At 42.3% G+C, this 17,284-nt stretch overlaps 1 protein-coding gene across 6 annotated transcripts in view; it reads right to left on the bottom strand.

The window, feature by feature from the left end:
- LOC146512590 (zinc finger MIZ domain-containing protein 1-like) overlaps positions 1-16,394 on the bottom strand; it is a 114,748-nt gene extending 98,354 nt beyond the window's left edge. For 2 of the 6 annotated variants that reach the window (XM_085171303.1, XM_085171304.1), the window contains exon 1: positions 16,040-16,391. The gene's annotated coding sequence lies outside the window, so the exon portion shown is untranslated. Of the gene's footprint in view, positions 1-5 lie in introns of all 6 variants that reach the window. The other 4 variants (XM_085171311.1, XM_085171306.1, XM_085171305.1 and 1 more) reach the window with 4 other exon arrangements.
- Between the last annotated feature and the right edge of the window lie 890 nt (positions 16,395-17,284).

The following is a 17,284-nucleotide window of genomic DNA, read 5'->3' as shown; positions in this document are numbered from 1 at the left end:
ATTACCTTCTGCGTACAAGCGTTCACTGCTCTGGAACTTTTCCATTTCATTATTGCACTCAAGCTGCCCCCATCGAAAGCCAACCGGCAGCAGCGGCAGTGGCAGCAACACAGCAGACCGTGTCATCCGTGCACAGCAGGGGGATCCTTCCAAGCTGCAGAGAATTCCTCGTTTTTGTCTGGGGGAAAAAGATTCATGTCTATACAAACCACAGGTGCAAGTGATTTTAAAAAAAAAAAAAACAGTGTAATGGGGCAGGGGTAACGTTCAGGTCCCCCTCGGCTTTGTTTGTCGCAGTTTATTCAGTAGGTCAGCTTTCCCATACTTTCATTAAGAGGTAAAACAGTGGAGGCTAAAACAACTGCCTTTTTCTGTCACCCGCAGGAAATGTTTCAGCTCAGTGCCGCACGCTCAGAAAACCTCTGATGAAATCATTCGCCAGCCCTCACAATGGATTTGGGAAAGTCGAATGAGGGATTATTTGATGCAACTTCCACTCAAGAGGCCAATTCAGCCTCACCAATCAATACTAATCAACAGGGAGATGACAGGAGATGAAATTCCCTCTGCTGCAGCCAACGTAAAGCGCACAGGCTCTTCTCTCTCAAATAACTGAGTCTTCCTACTCAAATATATCTTATTCTTTCCTTTCCTCGAGTATTCCTGCAGGAAGTATTCTTTAAACTCAAATCATACCCACAAAATTGTTATTTTTCTTATTTTTCTATGATCACTAAACAGCTGAACACGCATGATGCAAACTAAACTTTCCCCATCAAAATCAGCTGCATCTCAAATACTTCAGAATAAGCTCCAAACAAGACTTTTAAGTTATAAACCTCTATAACTTAGTGCAATGTAACCATTTAACTAACAAACACACTTAGCTGCAATCCATCACTGATCAAAGCTCACTGCAACACCATGCAAATGAGTAATCTACAGCACAGACCGTGTTTACATTATCGAGCTCTGTCTGAGTACAGCCTGTAGAGGGGGGCCTTTCATCTTAAGAACCAACAAAGAGCATGAGCTTTTCATCTTACCAGGAAGCATATATTTAATGAGACAACCTCTGCAATCTCTGCTGCCATGCAAAGAGTCTGACCCTGCACCGCAGCTCGGCAGCGCTGCCGAACAACAGTCACGGCAGTCTAGACGAGGCCAAGCGTCAACTGGGGCCTCCCGAAAGCTCTTGTAATGCACAAGGAATTTGGTGCGATTTCCCCAGAGCGGAGGGGAAACGCATGAGTGAGAGTAAAGAGGGGGCGAGATCCCCGCAGAGGTCAGAGCGTGTCCCTGGAGGTGTCAGGGAGAGTAAATGGGCATGACTGCAGTACACAGGGTTATACTCGCTCTCCTCCCTCCCTCCCTCCTTCTCCCTCGTCGTCTTCGTGGGGTGCCCACTCTGACTCGTCCCCAAGCACCTCAAAGCGAAAAGCAGCACAGCTCTGCTCGCATGCCACACAAATTGGAACAGGAAATGGTTGTCAGCTCCGGGCACAATCACCACCTTATTTTCAAACGATAAAAAAAAGTCCAAAAAACAAAAAAAAGATGACGTTAAAGAGGATCTCTCGGACGACACGGGGACGGTGCTTGTCTGATGACTGTAGAGACGGCTGCTGGTTGTCTGCACGGCTGGCTGAAGGCTGACACCAGTATAAAGGCACATGAATATTCAGTGACCAAGTAAATGAAGCAGATAGCACTTGACATGTTTAACATCCACCTTTGGCACCTTCTCTCTGCAAAGCCAACAAGGTGAAGCAGCAGAACAAATATGTTGGTTGTTGGTAGGCGGCAACAATCCCTGCTGATGAATTGGATGCTTTTGAACAAAGAGAATGAGCCTCAGTGGGCGAGCTACATCAAAATAAGCCGGACTTAGAAAAGCAATCTGGTTTCGTCAGTGGGATTTGAGTTGCTAAATTGCTACTTTTTGGAGACTGGCATTAAAATAAAAATTGTAGCATGATACCTTGCAATACTGCTGACATTTCCATTCTTAGAAAAGCATGTTTCCCCCAACTATAATCCCTGCTGGTATCAAAATGTTTGCTCTCTAAATATTTACCAACCCAGAGTCACATCTAAAGCTGAACACAGGCACCTTGAGACTTCCTTTTTTTTCCCCCCCAAGTGTTGTGTCCCAAAGGAAATGCAGTGAAAGCACTACAGACTATCTGGCAAGTGAGTAAACTAAGCACACGATGCATTCCTCCAACAACTCAAACAGCTCTGAGAAAGCAAAAGAAAAAAAATCTGCCACCAACAAACTGCACTTCTTGAAATTGTACCTGTGTGAGAGAGGAGGAGAATTCATGTGGTTACATGCATGCAGTTTTGATGCCGAAAAGGGTGGTGCAAAAATATTACTGCAATTGGTAAAGTAAGGTAAATATTGACACGTTGATAGTGCTCACCAGTGCTTATCCGGCTGACCTGACTGATGACAGCCATTTAACATCTGCTCAGTAATATTCCAGGGTTAAATAGATGGTTGACTACAATTTTCCGCATCTCTCTCTCCATGCTCGGGGACTTTAAAGCATGGAAACGGTAACTCCAGACTTTTCAGAGCTACCTTTTAAGCCTGCTATTGGACAGTAAATCAGTGCTGGGATTCCCTGATTGTCATCATGCGCTTGTTTCTTACACCACAATCATTGGTTCATTCACACTTGTGTGACTACCAGCTGGCTAATAAGACCCAATCAATTATGCAACACTTCTCATTACGCCTTAAGTTGAATTTTTTTGTTATAAATATTGTTGTCCTAACTATTTGTTAGGACAACAATATTTAAGACTTCAAATATCAATGATCAAAACTCTGTCTGATTAGTAAAGCATTTCATTTAACCTCAGATTCTTTCCCAATTACTCTGCTGATGCACCAGCCCAGCTTCTTGCTCGTGTGGTAAACTCTAATATTGTTGATCTAAGATTTAACATCATGTTAACATTTATGCGAGATTAGCTCTCTGCAGATTTCTTACTTGAATTCTTCGGCTTCCTCAAAGAAGATTTAAGCCTTTCCAGCCAAATCCAGTTATACAATAATTTGTAATAAATGGTAAATGGGCTGGTACTTATATACTTTTATGCTCAATTTGAGCACTCAAAGAGCTTACTTACTACAAGTGCCTCTTTTTAAAAATACATAAACACTCCAGTAAATTCCTTGGGGGCAACTCGGGGTTCAGTGTCGTGCCTGAAAATACTTCAACATATAGACTGAAGGAGGCACGGCTCGGAACAGCAACCTGCTGATCAGCAGATACCCTGCAAATATGGCGCATTTTCAGCGAAGCACTGCTACTTGTGCTGTGGACACGGGTTCAAGGAAACAAAATTTTCGCTGAATTCATCACCTCCTGGTCTAGGAGATGCAAATGCCACTTGCCACACTGATTTATGATATCACATGATGGTGGCACGATTGCTAAAACCAGGTAGTTTTCAGCACTCACTGTGTTATTCGGTAAGATTTTTGGTGTAGTATTCCCTTAACGGTTTTGGTTAGCCGTTAGCATGCTCCACATGATCGAATACATAAACGTGTATGCACACAAACACATGCAAGAAAAACAAGAGGAGCCATGAATTAATTAAGAGGTCAGTGCTTCTGGACAAAACAAAGTAACACGCACACGCACACACACAAATACACATACTCTATCCACCTCTTCTCCCCCCACTACTCAGTGCACCCTGCCTCCTGATAAGCTGGTTTGCCAAGCTTGCCAGTGCCACTGATGGCTCCGTTTGCACAAGCGCTCCATTGTTGCTGTGCAGAGTGGACAACTGCACTTTGGACCTTTCAGAGGGGAAAGCCTTTTATTATGTTTCCCTTAAGGGCATCCACTGTGTTTTATCTGCAACCTGCCAGCCACACACACTTTAAACACAGCATTAAGGATATTCAAGGATAGAAAACATAAACAGGAGCTGCTGCGTATCCTGCGCTCCCGCTGTTAAGTAGTGTACAGTCAGTTTTTTCCTGGGTGCTGATTTTTTTTCTCCTTCCGGAGCTTTAAAAGACTCATAAAAGGCAGCTGAATTATCTGTGTTGCTGGAACCTGATCCACTGCCGGCTGACCTTTTCCCACAAAGCAATATTAAACATAATAGTTGGGCTGAGTTAAGTGATTGCAATTTATGAGTCCATTTAACTTGATTCAATATTGGATGACAAATGATTACCTCTGTGAAGTAAAGCTTACGTACACAAAAATAGCCCCAGCTACACACAAACGCAGAGCTTTATCAAACTTAACAATCAGCTCAGTGTCTGTCGGCTGCAAGTCTGGCTCAGCGGAGGGCTGAACAGAATTTTAAAAATGCATGACAAGACTAGAAGTAGAGGAAGAAGGAGAGGTTGCATATTAAATACACACAGATACCCTCATCTCCTCTTCTTCTTTTTTTTTTGGCTCCAGCTCCATTAAGCTAAAACTGATGCGTATTGAATAGATGTTTCCTCACAATTTGGTCAACTGGCCAAATGGATTAAGTGTATGAAATTCATTTTCCTGAGTGCATTGAGGAAGTGTCAAAATGAAACATTTTCAATTTAGCCCCTTAAGGTCCAAGATTTCTTCATCCTGCTGTACAACAAGCTGCTTACCCTGCAAAAACAGGCCACAACACGTTGCTAAACGTGGCCCAGGCTTTAAATTAGCCCGATACGATCCACATATTTGATTCACTATTGCAGCCTGAGAAGAGTTACATGACTTTCAGGCATCCAGCTCAGACTATAAAGAAACAATGTAGCCTACTTTGCACACTCCTCACTGCTCTCTTTTCAGCCACATCCTCTTGGATTTTATGACTCTGGTTAAAATGCAACCATTAAATATTCATGTGTGAGGGCTTTCACCCGTGAAGCAGCTTCCCCCTCTCGCTCTCCCTCTTTCTGTGCGAGCTTTAGAGAAAGTGAGAAACTTTTTGATTTTAACTGACAGGAGCTAAATATTAAAAAAGAAGCTTTGGGAGTTCGGCAAAGTGTAGACTACTCCTCTCCAATATCCTCCTCGACTGATATGAGCCTTTCCTTCTTGGCTTTCATCCTCATTGTTCTTAAAATCTCTCACTGTAGTGATACTTGTCGAGTATATTAACATGACAATACAAACTGTGGAGATTAATGAAAATAAATACTCCGTAGCCGAACAATGACGTTATGAAAATTGATGGTTGACAGTCATTCCAAAAACAATAGAGTTTCTTTTCTTTCTTTTCTTTTTTGGTCATCAGCAAGCATCACATCACACGCATCATAAACAGTATCTTTGAACAATATTGCTCATTAATTTTTCACTTGTTGTCTCGGCTGTTTATTATGCAAAACATTTCAAACTATCAGCAGCAAAAGTAATGACACAAATAATTCATAGTTTCCTTCTTAGAGGTCCTGGCAAGCTAAAACCCATAATATATAGCAGGTTAAGAGAGTCTATAAAAAATTAGGTATGAAATTATGTCTTCAGGTATAGACAGCAGCATAAATAAGGCTGAAATGTGATTTTGCTGCAGTGAACATTAGGGAAATTTCCAAAGCTTTATTTGGGTAGATGTTATTCGCATACAAATCAAGGGATGCAACATTCAGGGCTTCTCCAAACAAGTGATTTTCTAGACAAATGAAGCAACTGCTCCGACATGTGAGGCTTGCATCCAGTCTTTGTGCTCAAGAGTGGCAGAACGCATGTATGACAACTCGCTGCTGTAAGTTGATTTAACTGCTGAAAATTCATGAGGGATGAGTAAAATGAAACCTAACAATACTATTGTTGTCTGAGAGCAGCTGAAATGCAGGCAGCATGAAAAGTTTATTCATTCTGAACTAATCTTTTTAGTGACTTGGGAGTAACGATTCGTACCACTTACTAATGAGTGAGGAGCCCTGCTAATCATGAGGATATTTATGAATCTCACTGTGGCAGCTAAGTCCTGCCATAGGCAAGAGTACAGTCCATCACTATGGTAGTTTGGACACCGAGTGTATGTGAAACATGCAAAACCAATTACTCTTTCATCAGTCTCTCCTGCTTTGGCACTCAGCAGCTGATTGAGATGAATCAAAAGGATCCCCCCCCCCACACACACACACTTTTCACACACACTTTTCTCTCGCACTATTCTGAAAGAAGCCCCTTCCCAGAAAAAGAGTCAAACTTTCCATCGGTGCTTATCGCCGTCTTTGATCCCAGACAAATGAGAAAACAAAATGCGCAGGACGGCTTGTGAAACACGAAGCCTTTCAGAGGTATTCTTTCACTTTTGGAAGGCTGCCTGCCCTTTTGAAAGGGATTTTCTTCAAAGCAAACATCGGTGACATTACCCATTCGGCACCCAATTAAAATTTATTGAACACATGTAGAAAACACTGTACCGCCAATATCAGGCACAACTAGCTTGTCACAAACAAACAAATACAGCGATCACAAGGACAAATAAATAAATAAAAGGAATCCTTTCCCGGCCTTTTGAGTTCATAACCAGCATTTAATCCGCTGTAATGATTTACAATATGACAGGTCGGGCAAAATTTACTGTGACAGATTGAATGGGGCCCAACATAAATATAATTACAGCTCACATGATCTTCTCCACCTCCCTCCCCCGAAGGAAGTGCACACAAAGACGACGAAGGATACACAGCCCGCGGTAATTTGCTTTTTCAATTTGCTCCTTGACATCAGCTGGTGCCAGAAAAATAAAATCAAGAGCAGCAAAGCCACAAAGTGCTGAGGATTTAATGGTGAACTCAGGTGGTCCTTGTTACAGCAAAGCCACGTTGTGGTGTTTGACCTCAAGCAAAACCTCAGAGTTAACGTAAAAGCGGTAACTCTTAACTTCCTGTTTAGGGATCAGTGCGTTTAAACAGAGTTCAGGAGGCGCGGTGTTACACTCATGCTGATGGTTAAAATAATACTTTGGCTCACTTCTTTAGCTCTCGCTGAGCTGCTTAAAAGTCTTTGAACATTTAGCCAGCACATATCTAATGTGACACCTCAGAAAAACACTGATACTGGCCAATATATCTGTGCATCCCAAATTAAAAAATTATTGTCATTAAGCCATTACTTGGATAATTGCTTAACTGTTAAAAGTGAGCTTGAAATACTTCCCCTCTAAGCAGGTTAAACTTTATTTCTGAGTTAAAACATCATTCAGTTTAGAACTTACAGATGCCATCAGAAGCTCTCCGACAACTGGGATAGATACTTCTCTGGCATTTTATGGACTAAATAATTAAATCACTTAATCAAGAGAATGGCTGATGCTGAGAGACAGCAAGACAGCGCGCGATTACTTAGTCTTAAAGACGTCTAGAAAGGTAGAAATCTCCACATCAGAGAGGATAAACATTTGTCGATATGCACAAATGCTGTCGAAGAGCTAAATAAATATAGGCAGCTTTAAAGGGATGCAAAAACAAATAGCACTTTACAAAGTAGTTTAACGGCCCGACTACTCTCCAAAGAAAGAAGTCGTAAACTTTGTGAGAGGTGGCGACACACAGGGGTAATTCTCTGAAAGAATCCCGCTGTGACTCCCACCCACCCATCCCGAGAACACCCCAGATTTGGTTTCGCATTCCTGCCTCACAGATAACGCAGACGCACACAAGAAAAAGAGATGAGACGCAGACACTTTTCTGACCTCGCACTATTTCATCTCACTGACGATGTTTACGCCATGAGTCAAGCGCAAGGATATCTCCTCCCTTGTTCTTCCTCCAAGATGCGAAGGATCAACCACTCCCTGGCACCCCTCGACAGCCTCCCCCCTTCCATCACCCTCCATGCTAATGTAATACACATTAGTGAAACCAGCCGCACACTGTGCACTTCCACAGTGACACAGAGGATGCTGGGCCCTCGGGTGAGCCATCTCTCTCTATCCCTCCCTCCCTCCCTCCCTGACTCTCTCCACATGCCAGGCACATCACGGGCACAGCCTCGCACCACAGCGTCTGTGACTCAAACATGCCCTCGTTTCGGAGCAGATGGTCAAAAATAGCGTCCACTGTCAACATTTTTGTAAGCCGTGGGACCCATTGGGCCACACACGGTTTGCCAGGAAGAAGTGCAATATATGTGTGCGCGCGCGTAAAAATAATCTGGTCAGTTACAGTTTTTCTCGGTTTGATACTGACAAAGTGAGAACACCCTGTTGTTGCAAAAGAGCTTATGCAATCGGCACCTATAAATAGGAGTGCGAAGTGTTTCTGCATATGTGTCGCACTGCATGTTTACATTCAGGAACACTGCCCAATTAATTAGCATTCATCATCAGCAGTGGTGGCTGTTAGGATATCACTGATTACTATTAGTGTGAAAGAAATCTATTGTCTGCGGTCGCGGTTCATTTGCAAAAGCCAAAGGATGAAGGAACGGAAAGAAACATGGAGGACATGTTTACACTAGAGTTATTTAAAGCTCTCTAGGATCTTTGCCTATGAGATCTCAGATATGATGAAATGTCTGTGTGCTGCAGATAAAAGTAATAGTAATGTAAACTTATAGAAATGTTGGATTTGTGCTACATCATGCTTTGAGTGATGAAAACCAGGTGTACTCTCACAGCTATGCCAAATTAGCTGAGGGCTACACCTGACCCTGGTGTTTTGGTAAATATTTGCTTACTTTGGAGCAAATCTGCACCACGGAAATGTCAGACTTTAGCTTTCTGCAGTGCCTGTTTACACTACTGACAACATTTGTCTGCCTCATATTAACACTGAAGAGAGGTCTGAGATTTGAGGATTATGAGATGGGAAGTTACAGAGCTTAAATCCCAATCAACTGAAAATTGTGTACAAATAAGGCGAACTCAGAACAGAAGGTGCGCCTTTTGTGACCTAAAGTGCATCAGTCACATGTTAAGGGTTAACATATTCCACCCTATCCAGCACCGAGACCTCTCTCGTGATCTTCTTTCTCTGCCGACAGCTGTCACGTCAGTGTATCAGCTCCGGTCTGTGATGCATGCCTTGCACCTGGGTAACCGACCGCACACAGACACGGCGTTAGCATGAGGGTACAGTGTAAGTTGACACACAGGCTGTGGGTGTGGTGTCACGGCTGTCCACACTTCATCATCAGTAAAGACTTTGTTTGAGCAGGGAGGAGAAAATAAAGTATGATTGGGTCACAAAAGAAACAAAAATCATTATGGATTAAAAACGCAGCGAGAGAATTGTGGCTCCGGTAAACAGATGCTTAAAGGATTATTCAATTAAACAGTTGATCAGCAGCTGTAAAGAGCTTCTGTAGTGTGATGACTTTTTCTGTTTTCTATAATTGAAAACTGAATGTGTTTTGGTTTTGGACTGTTGGTTGCACAAAGCAAGCAATCTGAAGATGTCACCTTGGACCTCGGCAGTTTGTGCAAGCTATTTTTTTCTATTTGTGCCAATTTTAAAGATTCAAACGTTAAATTATCAAGAAGAAAAAAATGATAAATGAATAAATAAATCAGCTTTTGAGTCTTTGGTGAGATGGGTTTGCAAACAGGGCAAAAAAAGGACTTAAATAGGAGCAAAGAGAAGATCAACATTTTTTTATTATTAATTTATTTTCTTGCCAAAAACTGCACAAATATGAAAAATCCCTAAAAAGCAAGCCTGGCTGCTTACTCAGAGTACACATCTGGCTATAACTGCTGTGATCTGCCATGTTCAGATTTTATGAAGGCTGCTGATGGTTTTGCGCTGCTTCTCTGTGTGTGCACATGTATTTTTGTTACCTTGTCATGCTAATAAATTTGGGGTCTTGTCTGGCTAATTTGTGATAATACTATTGAAGTCAAGTTCTACCTGTTCATCTGTAATAATATATCCAGTATCTTGTATATTTTGAAGCAAGGGCAGGATTTTCATACATGCTAATTTTACAAAGTTAACCTCACAGTGAGTACACAAGTGCTCTTAACATGCACAGCAGGCAAAAGGCTTGCAAAGATTTATGTCTATTCTTGTCTCGGTGCTTTAAATGAAGTAGAAAAGCATGCATTATAACCCACCAATCAAAATATATTAATGCAAATTTTATATTTAAGACAGTCTGTTGTTGGGTTGTTGTCTTATGCCAGCATCAATCAGATTTAATCAAGCTGCACACAAGCAGTACCGACAATGACAATTTAGAAGCGTGAAACTGTCACAAATACTCAAAGATCCCATGAGAATAAAAGCCATGGAGCCCTATGTACTTTGGGTCACCTGCACGCTTTGCCGCAGTGACTATGCAAAGGAGAACAGGTGAAATGCAAAACAACACTTAAGCAGAACGCGTCTTTTGTGTCAACATACGGCAACAGATGAATGAGAGATGGGGCAACATGTCAGGGATTTTATCTACTTATGTTTTACATCTCGATAGCAAACTTGAAAAGATCTGACATTTGTGTTTGGGAAGGGAGGGTGCGTGGGGGTGGGGGTGCTTGGGAAAGAGATTACCCTCAGACCTTTTCTTTGAGCGCAGGAGAGAATGGGGGAAGGACGTTCCCTGTGTATTAGTAAATCCCAGTTAATTTTCCCTGTCACAGAACAATAAGATATGGACCCCCATGGGCTCTGTTGAATGTAATTCCACCACTTGCTCAGAATCACCTTCATTACTCATCAGAGATGTAGATCTCTCTGTCTCCCCGAAAAAAAGAAAAAAAAAATCCTCTGGAGCGCACACTAGACACTGATGCTTCAGCAGAGCCCTCTCGGGAGCCTTCCCGGTGCCCATTTCTTGATAGTGAGATTACACCTCTTGAGACATTTTCAAATTTTGAGAGCTAGTTTCTCGGTCTTTGCTCACATTTAAGAGGGGAATATGCATGCTATGCAACACTATCACACGTTGGAAGATTTGACGGGATCCTCGGTTGGACCTTGTTTAAATTTATAAAGGCTGAGACTTTGTAGAAACCGGATGTTTTCCAAGATCCAGAGCCTTTCATTTACACTTAACACTGCGACGATGCACTGTCATCATCCGCGTCTGTTTTTCACAGCATGTCACATTTAACATGCATGAGCCTACGAGCCCCACAAAGCTCCAATTACATCCAGCGTGGGTTAAGACTCGCAGATTGTATTCTTTTTTTTTCTTTTGCTTTTTGCACAGCTACTTTTCAGTTTGTGCTCTAATTTGTCCACTGAAATTCTAAAACCCTGCTGACAACAACAAACATGCAAACAAAGAATTAGTAGATTTTAATTGCACTTTAATTATGAGCAATAAAGGAAGGAATTGTTTTCATAATCAATTAACCGTTATAATGCTGGGAATTCTTAGAAAAAGATTTGACTGACATCTTTAAGGAGATTGTTTTGTCCATTTGGTTGTCTGAATATTTAATTTACTCTGCAGAAAGTATTTGTATAACTTTTAACAAAAATAAATAAGTAGAAAATCAGTTAATCAATTAACCCTTTCATCTGTTTTAGATTTTAAAAATGTATTTTAATTTCACATTTGCTTCCCATGCCTACCAATAAGCACAAACAACTAAACAAAACTTGAATGTAATCTATATTTTTAATGACCTTCTGTGAAGCTAAACCTGCTGTCTTTAAACCTATTAATCAGACGGTGTGTGTCTTCTGTTCTGGCAAACTTCCCCTCCAGCATGGCTGCAGCTGTAAGAGGAGGCAAGCCTATTGTTCAGACTAACAAGGGGCACAGAGGTCACATGCATTTTCACAAGAGCTTGGGGGGGGAAGCAAGCAGCACACTGGACTGTTTGGTATGGATCTACACTAAAGCTTTTTCTATAAAGTCACATCGTTCCGAGTCTATTATAAAAGGGGATAGATTAGATTAGGTGAGATTATGTAGAGGGGCTCTTTAAAAAGAGCAAAAATAACACACTCAGTACTTAGCAGGCAAGTCAACAGTGGGATTAAGCCCAAAGAGCATGCTGAAATCCAATGCTAATATGCACAATGGTCATCCTTCCACCGGCTCACATTTAAATGCTCTCAAACGTGGCGACTTTGGATTTCTCAAGCGATGTTAATAGTTGCAGCGGCAACTGAAAATCAGACTCGGGCTGTGTTATCGCTTTCTGCCGTAACACTGAAATTTCACAAATCTAAAAAATCCAAAGAGCTATTTATTTTGCCTCTCCTGCATCAAACTGTCATCTCTGTCTTCCCTCCTGTCAAGCCATCTCTCGCTCTCTCTCGGTGTGAGTACAGTTTGTACAATAACAACTCCTATCACCAATGCAACCGAAAATATGCACAAAGTGGTTGCACACGCTAACATGATTAAATGATGTGTGGTCTGGCGTCACTCCCAGCACCTCTCCCATCCCTCGCTATGCTCTGTATCTCCCTCCTGCACAAAGCAAGTACGCACACACACACACACACACACACATACAGATTCCCTTTCCCTGTGTTTTGAAAATAGAAGCTTCATATTAACAGTCAACAGTCAAGCTGACAGGTACAGTCAGAGCATTCTATCCACCATAAAACCCCTCAGTGAATATCTGCGCGGTACACATGTTACTGCAGCTCCGTGTCACAGAGGTGGAGCGTCGCGAATCATCACATACACACGAGGAATGCAGAATAACATATGGAAGAAGAATACGCTGGTATGATGTAGAGCAAATGGTTATTTTGTTATTCAGATCAGCTGCATTCAGTTCCCTTTACCGAAACAGTACAAGATGTGTAAAAAAAGATACTATAGGTAAAATGTGTTTTCTGTGTTGTAGCTGGCTAAGGTGGAAGTCAGTTTCAAGCCTTTATGCTGCCCTGTGATTAATGTGTCTCAACCTGAGAGTCAGGATCCCTTAATGAGACTCCAATCTGAAGCATCGTGTCTTACATAGACTATTTTGTTTATTTTGATCGATTATTTATCAACAACCAACCAGTTGCTCCCTCCCCGAGTCTGTTTTTGCTGTGTGTATCGTCTTGTTGAAAAAAGACATTCTTTTTCCCCACTCTCACCATGCGATTGCTACAACAGATCCCTGAAGTTCTTAACAACTTCCCATACAGTTAATTCTGTTTATTTTAAGTGAGAAAATGGATTTCTTCCTCACCACATTCGCTGATCAAACTAAGTAATCGTAAAATGAATTTAAATGAAACTGTCTTAAGTTAGAGGTCACCATGTGTGAAATGTTACCTCTTGAACAGATTAACAGGGTGCAGCGTTTTTGGCGCTTCCACAATAAGGGCTTCATTTGTAACAATGTGTTGCTTTTCATCAGTTTTGCATGTAAAATTTATATCTGCAGAGGACTCGAAGTAGCTTGAGTAATGCATTTAGTTACTTTCCAGCGCGAGTTACAATCTCAAAGTCACAGCAACACTGTACAAGGTTGTAATTACTCACAACTAACATAACAGGACTATAAAGCGCTGTTTGACACAAAGGTAAACCTCATGATTAAACTGCTATATCTACCTAGTGACATACTTTCTACCCCTCGACTCTCCTTACCATTTGAAAATAGCCATACCAGCAGAGTGATTCATCCCAAGAGTTTATTCTCTTGAGTAAAGACAACACAAAAAGGACCTTGAGCGAAACCTACACAAGCCTCCCACAGGCTCTGACTGCGGAGGAAGAGCTTTCGGTTGCTTACTCGTTCACCTTTTTCCTGTTAGAGTGCTTCAGAGAGCTCGCCATACACAGGAGTCGCTCACTGCAAGTGGAATTCCCAAGCTGAATCAATAACATTATGATATTATACACAAGCTAACAGGCCTATTTACCAGCTATTTAAGTACATACTGTTGGTAAAAAGAGGCTTAGACTGCAAACCTTTGGGACTGGTTTTCTTTTACTGTTGTATTACAGATCAAAGTGGTCATATTTCCTTTCTGAAAACAGCATTTATTCCTAAGGTTTTTGGGTGTATTTCTGTGTCACGCGTCATGTGTCATGTGTTGGATTTCTTTCAGACGAAAGAAGCATATGATACACAGGATTGTAGTAAGTGAGCTCAGCTAGTTAAGACACACCAGTTCTCGGTCTTCTCACAGGCTGACCAACAGTGCTGCTGGAGGTAATGAGGCCTCTTGTGTGTCCTCTCTGATCTGAGAGTTGAATAATTTCCCATGTGGCACAGTCATTTCCAGCTTCCGCCTTTACTCTCAGCCCGTCAGGCGGGTGGGACAGCAAGAGCAGAACCCTCCACCCTGCACTGACAACGTGTTGCCATTGTCAGCCTTACAGTGCCACATGCAAACCTAAGCCAGCCTGGAGTCTGGACAAAAAGAAAAGATTTACTAAAGTGTGTAGAAGATGCTTTATGTATGATTTAATTAAATATATATATATTTAGCTTCTCTTTATTTTTAGATTTTGTTCACTAATACGTGTATCTGCAGAAACTTGTCCTTTTCACGACTTTAGTTTGTTGTGTCGACAGTTTCCATTGGTCAGCAAGAAGCTGAGAGTTAATAAATGGTCTACTTCAGCACTCAGACACACGTGCTGGGTTGCAGATCTCTGTTTCAATGTGTCTTTTGTTTGACGGCTGGTGTTTCAACATCCTCAACTTGAATAGAAGAAGGTCAGCCTGGTGGGGTCTGTGGTTATTCAGGAGCCCAACCTGGGGCCCCACAGAGGTGGGGTGATGGGGAAGGAGGGGACAGGACCTCCTCTGTATGACAACACCAAAATTGTTCCAATAATTGAAAGTTTTAATTTTCCCAAATACAGGCACTCATTCAGTGCCATCAAGTGCTTGTGAGTCAGCCAATGATAGCCTCCTTCTTTGACATCATCTCAAATCTTTCATTCAGCCGTTACCTCAAATTCCGAAAACAGCAAAGTGAAGAAACTCAACAAGACCCTTGAATTACATGGCAAAAATGTAAACAAGCAAGCGAGGCTGCTTAATAACTGCAGTCCCCACGGAGGTTTTTCATGACCCCCATATGTGGCTCGGTGCAAAACACTCTGCTTGCAGGACAAACTTGGATGCTGCAGCAGCTAAAAGTAGATATGAGCCGAATGAACTTTTCAACAGCATAACACAAAAGCAGGAAGAGCTCTCCTGTGCATCTTAATAGGGGGACGAGAAACATCTGCACAGATATGTCTGCTTGCTTGATGCTCCAAAACTTGCATTTTGTAACAGAAAAGAAAATTACAGATGACAGAAACTCTCACTCGCTCTCCCCTCTCTCTCTCTCAGTCACAATGGTTAGGAAGTAGAACAGGAGCAGAGTCAAGCTTACTTTTTTTCCACTTGGCCATGCTTTTTTGCTTCCTGGACAGATGTACTGCAAGTGAAAGGCAACCTAGTTCTAAATGAGAGAGCCCCCCCCCCCCCCCCAACCCCAACTGGTTCCATATATTCAGACAGCTGGAATTTTGGGAGTCAACTTGTTAAACCTCTATGAAGCGCTAATGACCTACAGCAACAAGATAACTGCAGGCTGTCACAGACATGCTTGCTTTTTTTCCAATATCATTTAATAGTATACATGTGCTGTTGCTATCAAAGTTCAGAAATTATGATTTTATGTGACATTCATTGAAAAATCCCGAACAGTGCTGTGACCGTTATTACCACGTCCAGTTATTCTACAGCTCGCACGTATCACCCAAAAACCCATTTTAGACAGACCATGTGCTTTGTGCGCATCAAGAAGCTGAAGGTAAAGCAAACCTCACATCAAGAAATTACGCACACACGCGCACCCAGACACGGTTCATTCTGCGAGCGAGATCCATACAGCCTGCTACAGTGTAGCCTCCAAGCCCCAGCGCGTTGGAGATCAACGCGGCATCTGTTACTAACGAAATGCACAACCTGCTTATTAACAGCCCGCCGGTTCAGTCCCGACGCCACGAAGCGGCGTGATAGTAAATAAAAAGCTGCGGTTTATTATTACAGGCTCCGACGTGCCGCTCGGTGCCAGTTCAAGTGGTCACTCTATTGTTGAGAAACAATCTGAGCCAAAGTGGAAACAAAACCTTTTCCGAGACAAGAGCCTCGCAGCGCGACACCGGGAACAAGCAACGTTAAGTTTGCAGCTACTCACCGGGTTATCAAGCGCAGAAAGTCCTCGGTAATTTTCGACTCTTGCTTTTTTTAAATATCTTCCCCCCTCGCGGCCACTGAGAATGGGCTCGGCGTCAGTGGGTGAGTAACTGAATAGACTCGGAGAGAGCACAGTAAGTTGAAGTGTCAAATTACATTGGCTATTCTATTACCAAAGGGACCCATGCTCGGTGGCTGCTGACAAAATGTGTCGCGGATTATACACGCGGAGAAGCCATCAGGAGAGAACCGGGAGCGGAGTCGGACTGTCGCTCAGCACAGCGGCCATATGGTATCTGGATGTGCTGGAGCGACCCGCTCTGATTGTGGCTCTGACCGGGTCTACCGCATTGTGTAGTTATGATTTGGGGATGTTTAAACAGGAAGGTAGATTTAGATTAAATAATGAGGCTGTTAAAGCGTCATTGCTGGGTATTTTAGTTTGCATTTCGATACTGATTTAACAAATGCTATTTATGACAGTTTCTAAGAAAATATTAACTCCAATGGCCTCTAATAAATTAGGTTTAGACTGATCAGAATAGACGAAAATATATGGTTTTAAACATGACAGCAACTACTTCCGCAAGTACTTGGCCACTGATGCTAATAATAATAATAATAATAATAATAATAATAACAGTGGCAGTGAAATAAATAAAATAACCATGCAAGGACAATAATAATTCCCTCTGTAGCACAATCTGTCAGTTTATCAGCTGCATTATTATAAGCTAAACATCTAAACATAATTAATAATGGGTTTAGTGCCAATTTAATGATCTAATAAATAGCAGTAAGAACGTGCACGGTTTACGACGAGCGCATTCGCGCACACGCGCGCTGTCACGCAGCGATCCTTTCCGGCGCTGACGCCACCCTCCATGTTTTGCAGGTCGCCGCTCTCTGATGGAAAGCTCTGAATAACAAAGACATGTTTGAGAGCAGCAGCGGCATCAGCAGCAGCAGCAGGCTGGGCTGAGAGCTGACGTCAAGGAGCCATGACTGTGCCAAGCAGCATCCAGACTCCCGGCCACCACACACGCAAACAAACACACACTGACCTGCTGCTCCTCACTGTGGCCTGTTTGGAAGCAGCCATGTCAAAAGTTAGAAATACAGCGCCCTGCTTGCTGTGAGTGACTCTTCACCTGCGATCATGGTCAGACACGAGTTTTCTTAAGATCGCACTTGTATTATAATTACAAGTCATCACACAACAGAAAGGCAACATTTCATCTATCTG

Source organism: Neolamprologus multifasciatus, chromosome 8, assembly GCF_963576455.1.
Source record: "Neolamprologus multifasciatus chromosome 8, fNeoMul1.2, whole genome shotgun sequence".
In the NCBI taxonomy this organism is placed as follows: domain Eukaryota; kingdom Metazoa; phylum Chordata; class Actinopteri; order Cichliformes; family Cichlidae; genus Neolamprologus; species Neolamprologus multifasciatus.
Note: the sequence above shows the minus strand (reverse complement) of the source record. Positions and strands in the feature narration are given on the sequence as shown.